We start from the raw sequence: 12,448 nt of genomic DNA, 5'->3' as shown, positions 1-12,448 counted from the left end.
GAGAGAGAGAGAGAGAGAGAGAGAGAGAGAGAGAGAGAGAGAGAGAGAGAGCACTTTTGTTTGAGTTGGTGTTGCTAAGTTGCTATGTAGTTGAGGATGACGTTGAACTTGCGATCTTTCTGCCTCCATCTCCAGAGTACTTGGAGTATAGGAATGCACTACTGTGCCTAGTTTATGTGGTACTTGGGATGGATCTCAGGTTTGTGTATCCTGGGTAACAGTCTGCCAACTGAGCTACATCCCAGCTTCATACAGTTCTCTTTAGAGACCATTTATTTGCTGGAAAAAGGCAGCTCATGGGGAGATCAGAGGAGACAACCTCAGCTGTCACCTTCAGGTGCCACTTACCTTTTATTTTAATTTTAAGCATATCTCATACGATTGTTATTGCTCAGTTTTTAATTTTAAGACTAAAATATCATCATAGATTCTCTCCCCCTGCTCTTCCCTCTAACTCCTCCCACTCCCACTCCCTTTCAATTCATGGCCTGTTACTCTTTAATTATTAGTGGTGAATATATGCAAATAAATATATAAATGCAACCTGATGACTCCTCTCAGTGTATAATTTAGAGTTTATAATTTATCCACTTGAGATTGGATAACCATTCGGGGGACTCATCTCTGGGGCAGACTAATTCTCTCTCAGCAGTCTTTGCCTGTAGCTCTCCATCTAGGGGTGGGGCTCTGTGTGAACTGCCCCATCCACATGGCCTGACAACTGTTATTGTGAGGGTCTTTTCTTTCTTCTCCTTTCCCTTCTCCTTTTCCTTCTCCTCCTCCTTCTCCTCCTTCTAACATGATTCATTTTATTTTATATGTAAACATGTTGCCAGTATGCAAGTATGTGCCCCGCATGCTTACGTAGACATTAGCCATCATATGAAAGCTGGAATACCATCCAGATCTTCTACCAGAGCAACAAGTGCTCTTATATAGGGCTACCTCTGCAGCTCAACAGCAGGTGTTTTTGTTTTTGTTTTATAGGTAGAATGATTACATTGTAAACGCATCATTAGAAGTTATATAATACAGTAAATACATGAACTGGTAGCAGCCATTCATTGTCAATAGGGGCTTTATGCACTGTGTATAACTGGATAGGCTCTGCTTTTACAGCTGGGAGTCGGTAAGTTGTTACACCAGCCATATGAGTAACACCTTGTGTAACAGCGTTATGAGGGCTATGATGTCACCAAGCCATGGGACTTTCTCAGCTCCATCATGATCTTATGAGACCATTGTCACATATGGGACCTGTCATTGGCTGAAATGTCCTTAGGTGGAGCAGGCCTGTGATCTTTCGGGAATGGAGCTGCCAGCTTCCATTTGCATCTTATCAGCAGGTACATAAAACTGCTGATCTCTTATGAGGTCACATCTAAGTTGTCAGGTACTGTACATTTGATGGGCGTGATGAGTGTGTTTGAAATGTCTCACTGGCTTTTCCTGTTATGGTTCAGCAGTCATATATAACACATCATCATATTCTCTCTCTCTCTCTCTCTCTCTCTCTCTCTCTCTCTCTCTCTCTCTCTCTATCATATGTGTACATATGTATGTGTAAGTCAGAGGTTGAGGCCAGGTCTCTTGATGAACTCAGAGCTTATTGGTTAGTTAGACTGATCTGCCTGTCCCTGCTCCTTATCACTGAGGCTACAGATTGTATGACCACACCCAGCTTTAACATGGGTGCCAGAAACCTGAACTCAGGTCCTCATGCCTGTGTGGCTGACACTTTACCTACTGAACTGTCTCCCTAGACCTGTATGTGTGCCTGCAGGCTACAGATATGCATGTGTGCATGGGTACACATATTGCAAGTGTGTATGTGTGCACATGCATGTGTGCTGTGCATGCATATGTGTGGAGGCTTGAGGACAATCTTGGATGTCACTCTTCAGATGCTGTTCACTTTGAGAGGGTCTCTCAATGACCTGGAACTCACTGGTTAGGCTGGCTGGCTATGAACTCCCACGATCCTCCAGTCCCTGCTTCCCCAGTTCTGGGGTTATAGGTGTGGACCACCATGCCTAGATTTTTTTTCTGGGGATTCTGGGAATTGAACTCACATCCTCATTTTTGTACAACAAACATTTTACCAACTGAACCATCATCTCAGCCTGTCTTTCTGTAATTTCTAGATGTTTCCATGTCATTCTTTATTACATCAATTATCTCCCTATACTGGGGTGGTACAGCAAAGGTGGGATAAATAACAGATAATTTCTCTTTTAAAATAAACTTTTGAAAGTTTTCAGAAGAACCTTGTTTCCCTAAAATATCTCTAGGGATGATAAACATTTTTTTAAAAAAAATTAAAATTCTATGTAGTTGTGTATGATGTATGTGTAGCACACCGAGCCGGATTCTCCTGAAGCTGGAGTTACAGTTGTGAGCCACTCAGCATAGGAGCTGGGAATGATCTTGGCTCCTCTGCAGAACACAAGCACTCTCGGCCACTAAGCCACCTCTGTAGCCCCCTCACGTTGAATGAAAGTCTACCCACGGATTTAATTTTGATTCCATGTGCAAAAACTTATTTCCAAATGTGACCACATTGTGAAGTGGGGATTAGACGGCCTCCAAATCTTTTTAGGGAACATAGTTCACCAACACCAGGGAGATGTTGCTGTCTTTAGGAGCAGTTGGGAAGGACTGTGGCTGAATAAGGACACTTGGAGACTCCCTTCCTGGCTTCGCCTGGCACATGGCACCTCATAGCTTGTCTGTGGTGGCTCTGGATGACACCGACAGTCGCTTCTGAGGGTGGTTGTGGAAAGCAAAGGAGTTCACACGAGTGAGTCCTGGGTCTGTGACTGACAGTCCTGAGTGTTGCTGTGGGTGTTACATGGATAGCGCCTTGCCATCCATCGTCATCTGATAACAGCCTGAGGATGGCTGCGATGTGATGGGGTGTTAGCTTGAAGCCGTGCTGAATAATGTGGGCTCCAACTCCAGAGTCTGCCTCCCCTGGTTTTCTTTATGGAGACTTCTTACCTAGGGAGGAGAGAAATGGGGGTGGGGGTGGGAGGCACAGGTGCTAGGGGGAAGAGTTGGTTACTTCGAGCCTTCTACATGGGCTGGGGTGATGGCCCAGTGAGTAAAGGCGAGTTCCAGCAAGCCTGGGGACCCCGAGTTTGTGGGCCTGCACGGTGGAAGGAGGGAACTGACTCCCTTCTAAGTCCTTTATTTACATCTACTGCTTATATTCTCCCCCCAAGAACCTAAAAGATATATTTAATAATTAATCTTATCTTTAACTTTTTGAATTGAGATAATTTCAAGTCTTAAAATTTGGCAAAACCAATCTAAAGAATTGTGTATGTGTGTATATGTACATGTATGTGTCACATGTGTGTAAAGCCAGAGGTGACGGCTGGGTGTCTTCCTTGACTGCTCTCCACCTTCTACATAGAGACAGTGTCCCTCATTTGACCCCAGAACTCAAACATCTGAGGGGTCTAGCTAGTCAACTTGCTGTGGTGATCCCACACCTGCACCTCCCACATGCTGGCTTGCAGGAGGCCACCACACAGGCCCTGTTTTTTAGGTGGGTTCTAGAGATCTAAACTCCAGTCCTCATGCTTGTGTGGCAAGCTTGTGGCTTTGCCCTCTGAGTCACTTCCCCAGATCCACGCCCAGCTTCTTCTGATGAACATCTTACACATCCATGGCTCAGTCATTAAAACGGAGAGGACACTGACCTCGGCACAATGCCATTGACTGATCCCCCGCCTGATTTAGCAAAATTTCCCACTCACACCTTTATCTGCCCCAGGATCCAATGCAAAGACTCCTCCACACCCCTTGTGCTCGGTGATCCTGCTTGCTGGAGCCTTCTAGCATACATCACCCAGAGCTTGCTCATCTTCCTCTACCTCGAGAGGTGTGAAGACGTTTCCTAGAAATGTCTCTCCATGTGAGGCAATCTTGCATTGCCTCTTGTATTAATTCAGAACAGATGTTTTTGATAAGAAGGCTGCAGAAGGGACCAGCGAGATGGCTCAGTGACTCAAGATGCTTGTTACCAAGCTGACAATCCGAGAGCAGTTCCGTGGACCCACATAGTGGAAGGAGAAAAGCTGTCCTCTGAGCTCCACATCTGAGCTGAGGTACAGGTGTCCAGCCACGCACACACAGATGAAACAAGTGTAAAAAAAATTTTTTAAAAGAAAGCCAAGAAGGGAGGCCTGCCCTGATCCTATCAGAAGGAACTCGAGGTCATTTTTACACCACCGTCAGGGCCTGTGGACCACAGCAGCCAAGTTCGGGGTGATGTTCCTACCACTCTACACTCCTCTGTCTCGTCTTGGGGCTGTGCTTCCTGTGCCTGCTCTTCTGCTCAGCCATCACTGTCCTGCGATCCCCCACTTCTCCCTATTGCTCTCCTGGGGCTTGATATAGAGAACAGTGGAAACTAGTTACTGTTCTCCCATGTGTAGGTCCTGCACAGCCCGCACTAGAGATAGCCAGGGAAGACCTTCTTGGGTCCCAGGAGAGAGTCACACCATGGGGCTATTCACAAGCTTTCTCCTCCAGGATCCCTGCCTTCCTGTAAGCTGGAGGGATGGCAAAGACTGATTTTTGGCCAGCAATGCCTGGTAGTCAAGGGCAGGGCCTGTAATATGAGACCCATTTTCTGGATGAACAAGCACCTCTCTCTGCTTGCCTGACTATTCTGGTTGCCAGGGTCAACACGGTGCCATTTTGGGGTGCAGACTGGGCCCCAGGGTTTGTTGTTCTCGAAATTTCCTGTGGGTATCCCATGACAAGCTTCGTTCTGAATCCCGTGAAGAGGACCTTCATTTTAAACCTTTTTCTAGCTTTTCTCACAGCCGTATACATGTGGCTGTTCCTTTTCTCATTCCTAGGACAAAATATTTGATAAATCAACGTAAGGAAGCACACAGTGGGGAGCATGAGCTGGCTGGACACACTGGGAGAGAGGTGATGCTGGTGGCCAGCTGTCCTTTCCCTGCAGTCCAGCCCAAAGGATGGGGCTACCCACATTTAGAATGGGGCTGCCCTCCTAGATTAACTTAGTCTAAATCCTTGCAAGCTCAAAATCAGTGCTGATTAATATGCTGCTTCCCCCCCAACCTACCCACTGGGAGAGAATATAAGCCACACAAAGACAAACACTTCTAAGGTTGCAAATGCCCTGAGCACTTTTAACTTGGGAATCAAACCAGCTCCTTACTTCCCTCTGTGTCTTCACTGTCTACTTGACTGCCGCTCTCCCTGGTGTCTTAGGCTCCGTGACCCTCATCCTTTGGGATTGATCTTGTAAGGCTTGCTCACTGTTAGGACTTACAGAGGGCTCCCAGACTCCAATCCATTACTTAAATCTACATCCTGCCCCACTCTGTGCTGCGTAGGATATGTTGGCTTCATGCTTCTGACTCAGGGCCCTGACAGGAACTCATGTAAACTCACAGAGCACCTCTGGGTGTGTCTGTCCTTGTCGTACTTGCCTTGGCTTGGAGGAGGGACCCCACAAGCTGTTTGGTCAGCTGAAGAAACACCTCTAAGTTCTGTGTCTGGTGTAACGGCAAGGACACTATCGCATTGAGACTGTGCCCACTGTTTGTGATTCTGCTTTTCCTAGATCATCCCAGTTCCCTCCTTTGCTTGTCTTCCTTACTTCCTCCTCATGCCTTTGTGCACTGACCAATTCCTGCTTCGCTTTCCTCCCTGGAGGCCTGTGCCTCTCAGCCCTACCCAGGTGGACATGACTCAGACTCTACTGGGTCCTACTGGCGTTGCTCTGCCATAGGTAGGACAGTGACAATTGTCTGATCACAGAACTCACCGTCTTCTCACACCTTCTCACACTTCTCCCCCCACCCCTGCCTCTGTATAACTCTGTCCTCCATATAATCCCCAACTGTGACCACGGATAGACGATGCGGCTTCGCAAGCCCATGGGTGGACCTCAGGCTATGGAACAACAGATTAGAGAGGGCTTCAGGGTACAGACTAGCCTCTGCTCAGAATGGCAGGTGTTTGCCCAAGGTCACAGCGCCTCTATGAATTTGGCGTATGATCAATGGAAGTCACCCATCACTTAGTGACAAGGATACACTCAGAAAAAGGCATCAAAGGACTTTGCTATTGTGCAAACATCAGAGGGTGCTGAAACAAACTTAGGCAGGAGCAGCCCACCACACACCCAGGCGACATAGCACAGACCTTTGATTTTTGTTTCACATAACCCACTTGTTCAGTGTTTAAAAGAAAGAAAGAAAAAAAATCCCTCAGCTGCCTCCAGACCAGTCCTCACAGACTCTCCACTTGCTAACATGCTGTGATGATAGATTCCAACTTTGTGTGTATATGTAGTGAGTATAAGTATTTGTATGTGTTGGTTTGTGTGTATATGTGTGTGTGAAGGCACATGTGTGTACATGTAAAGAGGCCATGGACTGATACCAGGTATCTTACTCAATCACTTTCCAACTTGCTTTTTAGATAGAGTCTCTCAATATGCCTGAAGCTTGCTGATTTGGCTAAGGGGGTTGTCCAACAAGCTCTAAGGATTCCCCTGTCTCCATCTCTCCAGTTCTTGGATTACAGATGACTGTCACCATGCCTGCTGGCTTTTTAAACAGGTGCTAGGGATCTGAACTCTGGTCTTCATGTTTGCATGAGATAAGTGTGTTACTGACTGAGCCTTCTCCTCAGCTCTGAAGGTTTTCTGTCAACAGACTTTTTGCTCTGGGTACAATTGATCATCATGTACTGAGAGATGTGTTTGGTCCCTAGTCATCAAGTGGGGGATCACAGGACAGTGCTGACTGAGCAGGAGAGCAGGCACAGGATGCACAGCTCCAAGACAAGACAGAGGAGTGTAGAGTGGTAGGAACGTCACCCCAAACTTGGCTGCTGTGGTCCACTGGCCCAGGTTCACTATATCTGAATCAGACCCCATTTGGACTTCCATTAGTATTATTGCCTTCTGTAGAGTTTGAATGCCCCCTAAAGTCTCATCTATTTTGAACGCTTGGTCCCCAGTTAGTGACTTTGTTTGAGAAGGTTTACATGGCACAGCTTTGCTGGAGGAAATCACTGTGGGTGAGCTTTGAGATCAGAAACCACATTCCACATTCAGTTCCTCTCTGTTTGATGCTTGTAGGCTTCTCAATAGTGTTTGGTCCTGCTGCTCTACCTGCTGCCTGCTCCCATGCTTCCCTGACATGAAGGACTCTCATCCCTCTAAAACCATAGGCCCAAATAAATTCTCTCTTTTATAAGTTGCCTTGGTCATTCATAGAGTTTTATCACAGCAACAGAAAAGAGACTAACCATGGCACAGATCACACCCTCCATGGCACAGATCATGGAATCGTTTGTCTCTGTTCTCTCTCTTGTTTGGTTTCTGAGGCAGGCTCTCATGTAGCCCAGGATGCAGTTTGGCTCTGCAGTCAAGCATGACCTTGTACTTTTGATCCCCCTGACTGCATGCTTTCAGTAGTGGGATTACAGGCATGTGCTACCATGCCCAGATTTATGGGATTCTGGGGTGGAACCCAGAGCCTCATGTATGCTAGGCAACCAACTGAGCTCTGTTCCCTGTCCCAGTTCCTTGTTCTTGTTCTTTAAGGAAGTATCTGTGAAGGAATGGGACAAGCCTGGATGGTGATCAATAACCAGCACCACTTCCCACCCTTTTAGTCCTTTGTCACTTTTAACTTCCTTCCTATATCATCACTTGATGTGGCTTCTTCCTGAACACAGTGACAAGAGTCTGTGTTATGCTCAGGGTCTGAGATGAATGAAATCGTGGGGAAAAATGGTACAACCAAGAGACATGGTAAGTATGAGATATAGGAGGCTACGGCTAGCCAGTCACAAAAGTTGTACCACACCGATGGATGCAAAATGATTATGTTGTATGACGACACTCTATGTGTTCAAGGGTTACATGAGGCACTTTCTGTGACACCCTTAGAAAAGTGTCAGCCACAGTAGGTTCTCAATAAGTGCTGGCCATCGCTGTATTTATCAAGACTACTTTCTGTAGGTTAGGAAACACAAAACTGTCTATTTGGAGCTCAGAAATGGTCTGAAACGTCATGTTTCTACAAAATGTTTTTTCCCCCATTAGAATTGGTCTGCTGCGTTTAATCAATGAATGTATTTCAAAGGGAATGGTATGGTCCCTATAATATACAGAAAACTGGGTAGCTGTTGTGTGACCCTTCCTGAGGAGGGATGAGCAAACATTCTATTCATTCCCAATAAGGCACTGATGACAGACCAAAGTAATAGCACCAAAGTCCAACTTAATGACTGGATGGGTTTCCTGGGCTTATTTACAGGAAGGAGTATGCTGAGGAGTTACGTGCAGGAGTCACCTACAGCAAGGATGATTCAAAGGCAGCTGCATCACCAAAAGCAAACTCAACACGGATAATGACTCACAAAAGCTGAAACCAGGAAGCTTACTGTATCATTTGCACACAGTTTGACAAGCAGGGGATTCTTTACTCCTCAGCTGCTACTTACTGCTTATTTAACCTTGGGGAAGGAGGAACCTGAGAAGTCTGATAGGTTTCAGGAATTTCCTAAGCCTTGGAAGTTGTTTGCTTCTCGAGTCCCAACCAACCTTCTTTCAGAAACTTTCTAATTCTTAATGAGCTTCCCTCCAGGATGGACTGTTTGAACTCAGGAGAAATTGCCGTACAAATGTAGACTTCCCATATGTGACAGCTGTAGCTATCACAATCACCTCAGTGTCAAACTGGCTTGTCTCAGTAAGTACACAACGCCAGACTGCCCCATTTCAGATTCACAGATTTAGAAGGGTATTGTAAGCATGCTAGCCCCACTTCTTCCTTTAAGTATTAAAAAAAAAATACTCTTTTAAAAGACTTTTTAAAATTATGCATGGAGATGAGAGTATATTTTGTTTGGTAGAATGTGCCTAGCACTTACGAAGCCCTGAATTCCATCTCTAGCACCCCCACACACCTGGCATAGTGGTACACCCCAATATCCTTGTATTTGGGAGGTGGAGGCAGCAGTATCAGAAGATCATCCTCATCAAAACATCTAGGCCAGCTAAGCCGACTTTTTTTTTTTTTTTTTTTTTAAGGAAATTATAACTGGACAGTTGAAGGGAACAGTCTATCAGTCTGTCAATATCTCTGGAACCTTCTACTCCCGGAATTGTTGTTCTGGAGGAAATGCTGATTTTTGAGAGATACTCAGAAAGGTCACTTTGGAATGTAGCTGTAACACCTCATGCAAATTTAAGTTTTTGGGTTCCTAGATTCAGCCCAGACCCACCCTAGAGGGTCCCTCTTCCTACAGAGCAAGACAAAGCCATCCACTCTCATCTTATGGCACGTTGGGGATAGAAAGCCCAAGTCAGAGGAAAGGGGTTTGTGCAGGACACCTTAGCATGTGGGGTGGGGACTCTGTAAGTCTGGGTCTCTAACCCTCACCTGTGTTCATCCTCTCCTTTCAGCAGTGTTTGCTGGATCAGTCCCTCTTCAGGCAGGCCCTGGGGCACTGAAGGCTTCCTGTGAGGATACCCCAACCCAACAGGCATTGCTCTTGGCTCTCCATTTTCTCCCCCCATGAGAACAGTATCTGGTTTTCATCTTTATTAATGCCTGCCACTAAAAACTGTACCCTGAACAATCCAACAGGGAAACAGATGCTCATCCCATTTTATCTATGTATCTACCTATTTATCTATGTCTGTATCACCGTATCTATGTGTGTATATATGTGTGTGTGTATGTATCACTGTATCTATGTATATGTATATATATGACTGCATGTATGTATATATGTATGTATGTGTATATGTATGTATGTATGTATGTATGCATGCATGCATGTATGTATGTATGTATGTATGTATCTATCTATCTATCTATCTATCTATCTATCTATCTATCTATCATCTTTATTTAGGTCAACCACAGTCAAACTTATTATTCCAATGGTTTCCATAGCCAGTGTCCCAAGCATGACTGCAGGCCACCTGCCTTCCGGGAGGCACTTAGCCGGCCTACCACTCTGGGGAACTCCATTCAGACCTTGGATCCAATAAACTTCTGAAGGCATTAATTTAGACTTTTGGATACCTGGCACTTCCCTCTGAAAATGATTAAGAGCTGTGTGCCACCCACTCCATGGCCTACCGGGTCAGTCCCTGGGGTCGGTGGTTTTGCTGCCTTGGATTCCCCAAACGAATAGAATCGGCATCGAGTGTTAGCGCTGAGTAACGCAGAGTGGGCCCAGCAACCTTTACAGTAGCACTGTGGGGAGAGTCTCAAGGTGTGTTCTGATTAAGTGGGCACCATGCGGTGTATGGCAGTGCCAGGCCACCTACAGCCTGTCCAGGAAGTCATCTGGTGCTGGGATGCCTTCCTTCAGACCTTTGTGCTTGCGGGCCTCAGCACTAATTGGCTGGGGCAGCTGTTCTTGTCCAAGGGGTCCCCAGGTAGGAAATGACAGTGGTTGAACACACACTGGGCGAAGACCTGGTTACCAGTGTGGAAACGTAGGGTCAGCTCAGCCCATTTTAAAGAGGAAAAATGTTGAGGCCCAGAGGTCTTATGGAGGTCACTCAAGGTCACACAGCTAGTAAATGGTGCAGCCAAGCTCAGAACCCAGTTGTGCCTATCTCCAATATTGTGCTCCCATTTCCAATAGCACTACCTGCTATCTGGTACTAGGAGGGTGGACAGGGCAGGGTGGGGACCTGCTTGCAGAAGAAAAACTGAGGTTTCCAGAGAGAAAGTGCGTTCCGGAGGACAGAGCACAAGAGCTGAGGCTTAGCTGCTGCCTAGCTGTGGGTCCTAGACTTTGGGCTACTGACCTTCAGCCCTGCTCAGGTTATACCTCTCTCACACCTACCCAGATCGATCCTTCAATAGCCAAAGGGTGGAATATCCATTAACTCCTTCCTGACCTGGAGTGTAGTCTGGCTTTCCCGCTCCCACCCAGACCCCTGCATCCTCACCTGAAACTGTGCACAGCTTGCTGCCCCCGTTTGGAGGAATGTTCAGGAAGTCGATGCCCTGTAGGATGCCCTCCGATCTCTACCTTCTTGCTCGGTCCTGAGCATGCCAGCCTTCCCGTAGCTCTCCAAATAGGAAGCACAGTCTATGTACGCTGGAAACTTTGCATCTATGTCCTCTAATGCTGTGCTTCCAATGCCTGCCTTGCTCTGCATGAAGGTGCACCTCCGACTGGGCCCTCTGCATTTTTCTTTGCTTTTTCTTGAGACAAAGTCTCAAAATTAAATATGCAAGCAAAGATGAATTTGAACTTAGATCCTCCTGCCTCTAGTGCTAGGATTCAAACCCAGGACCTTATGTATTCGGAAGAGGCACTCTGCTGGCTAAGCTATATCCCGTCTCCTCTGCAGGTTGGGCTCCAAGGAGCAGTGTCTTGGTCCTTGTTAATGCATAGCCCACCCTTCACCTCATAGCACCTGCCATGCGGTCAGTTGTAGACTACTGTGTCTATTGGCTGTTCTGGCCTGGCACAATCCTCTCTTCACCTGAGGCTCCCAAAACAGAACAAATGGGAGGCATGCCCCCTTGAGTGGCCTGGATTGACCCTGGAGTGTCCTATACTGTTTCTGGAAATTAGCAGCCACAGATACAGGAGAAGCACTCTAGCCCATGAGTTGGGGCACTGGCGAGAGAAAGGAAAAAGGACAGGCAGGATTCCTAGGGGGCCCAGCTCTGGGGCCTTTTAGCTGCCACTCCATTTAGTTTTCATAGTGGAGGGAGATGTGAAGTCTTTTGAGCATCAATTCCCTTGTGGGGCAGGCTAAGTGTCAGACAATGCAGGGAGGAACAGCGCACAGAGAGTCTTGGCCCTGCTGTCAGTCTCACCCAGATTAACAACTTCATCAGAGCCTTTGTTGATATTGACATTTGGTTGCTAGGTAACATGTTTACTGCCCAATGAATAGGACTTGAAGGCCAAGGAGGGCACAGTCAACAGATTGGCAAATAGAGGAAATGTGCCATGACTTGATATGCCCATAGTGGTACCCAGGCATAGTTTAGGGACCAGGTCCCTGCAGGGATCTCTGAGGAGTCATAGTGGCCTCATGTCAAGGCAAGGGGAAAGACTAGTAAACATCAAAGATACTGGCTTCTTGGTAGGAGTATTTGGGTGCAGCAGTACTATAATGTAGGAGTCCCCCAACACTCAGACTCCAAAGGGGAATGACTGCACCCTCAACATGCTAACAGTACTGGGGCATGGAGTCTGTGGCACCATCTCTGAAAACATCACTGAGGTATGGTTAGTGTTAGCCATGTGTGGGACTATCCCAGGCCAGCCACTGGGAGGGGGGGCGCCATGCCGACCCCCTTTTGACAGTTATAAGAGATGAGCTCTGGAGGTATGTCTAGTTCTCTCTCTCTCTCTCTCTCTCTCTCTCTCTCTCTCTCTCTCTCTCTCTCTC

Source organism: Mus pahari, chromosome 5 (genome assembly GCF_900095145.1).
Source record: "Mus pahari chromosome 5, PAHARI_EIJ_v1.1, whole genome shotgun sequence".
NCBI classification, from domain to species: Eukaryota; Metazoa; Chordata; class Mammalia; order Rodentia; family Muridae; genus Mus; species Mus pahari.
This window is presented reverse-complemented; position numbering follows the sequence as displayed.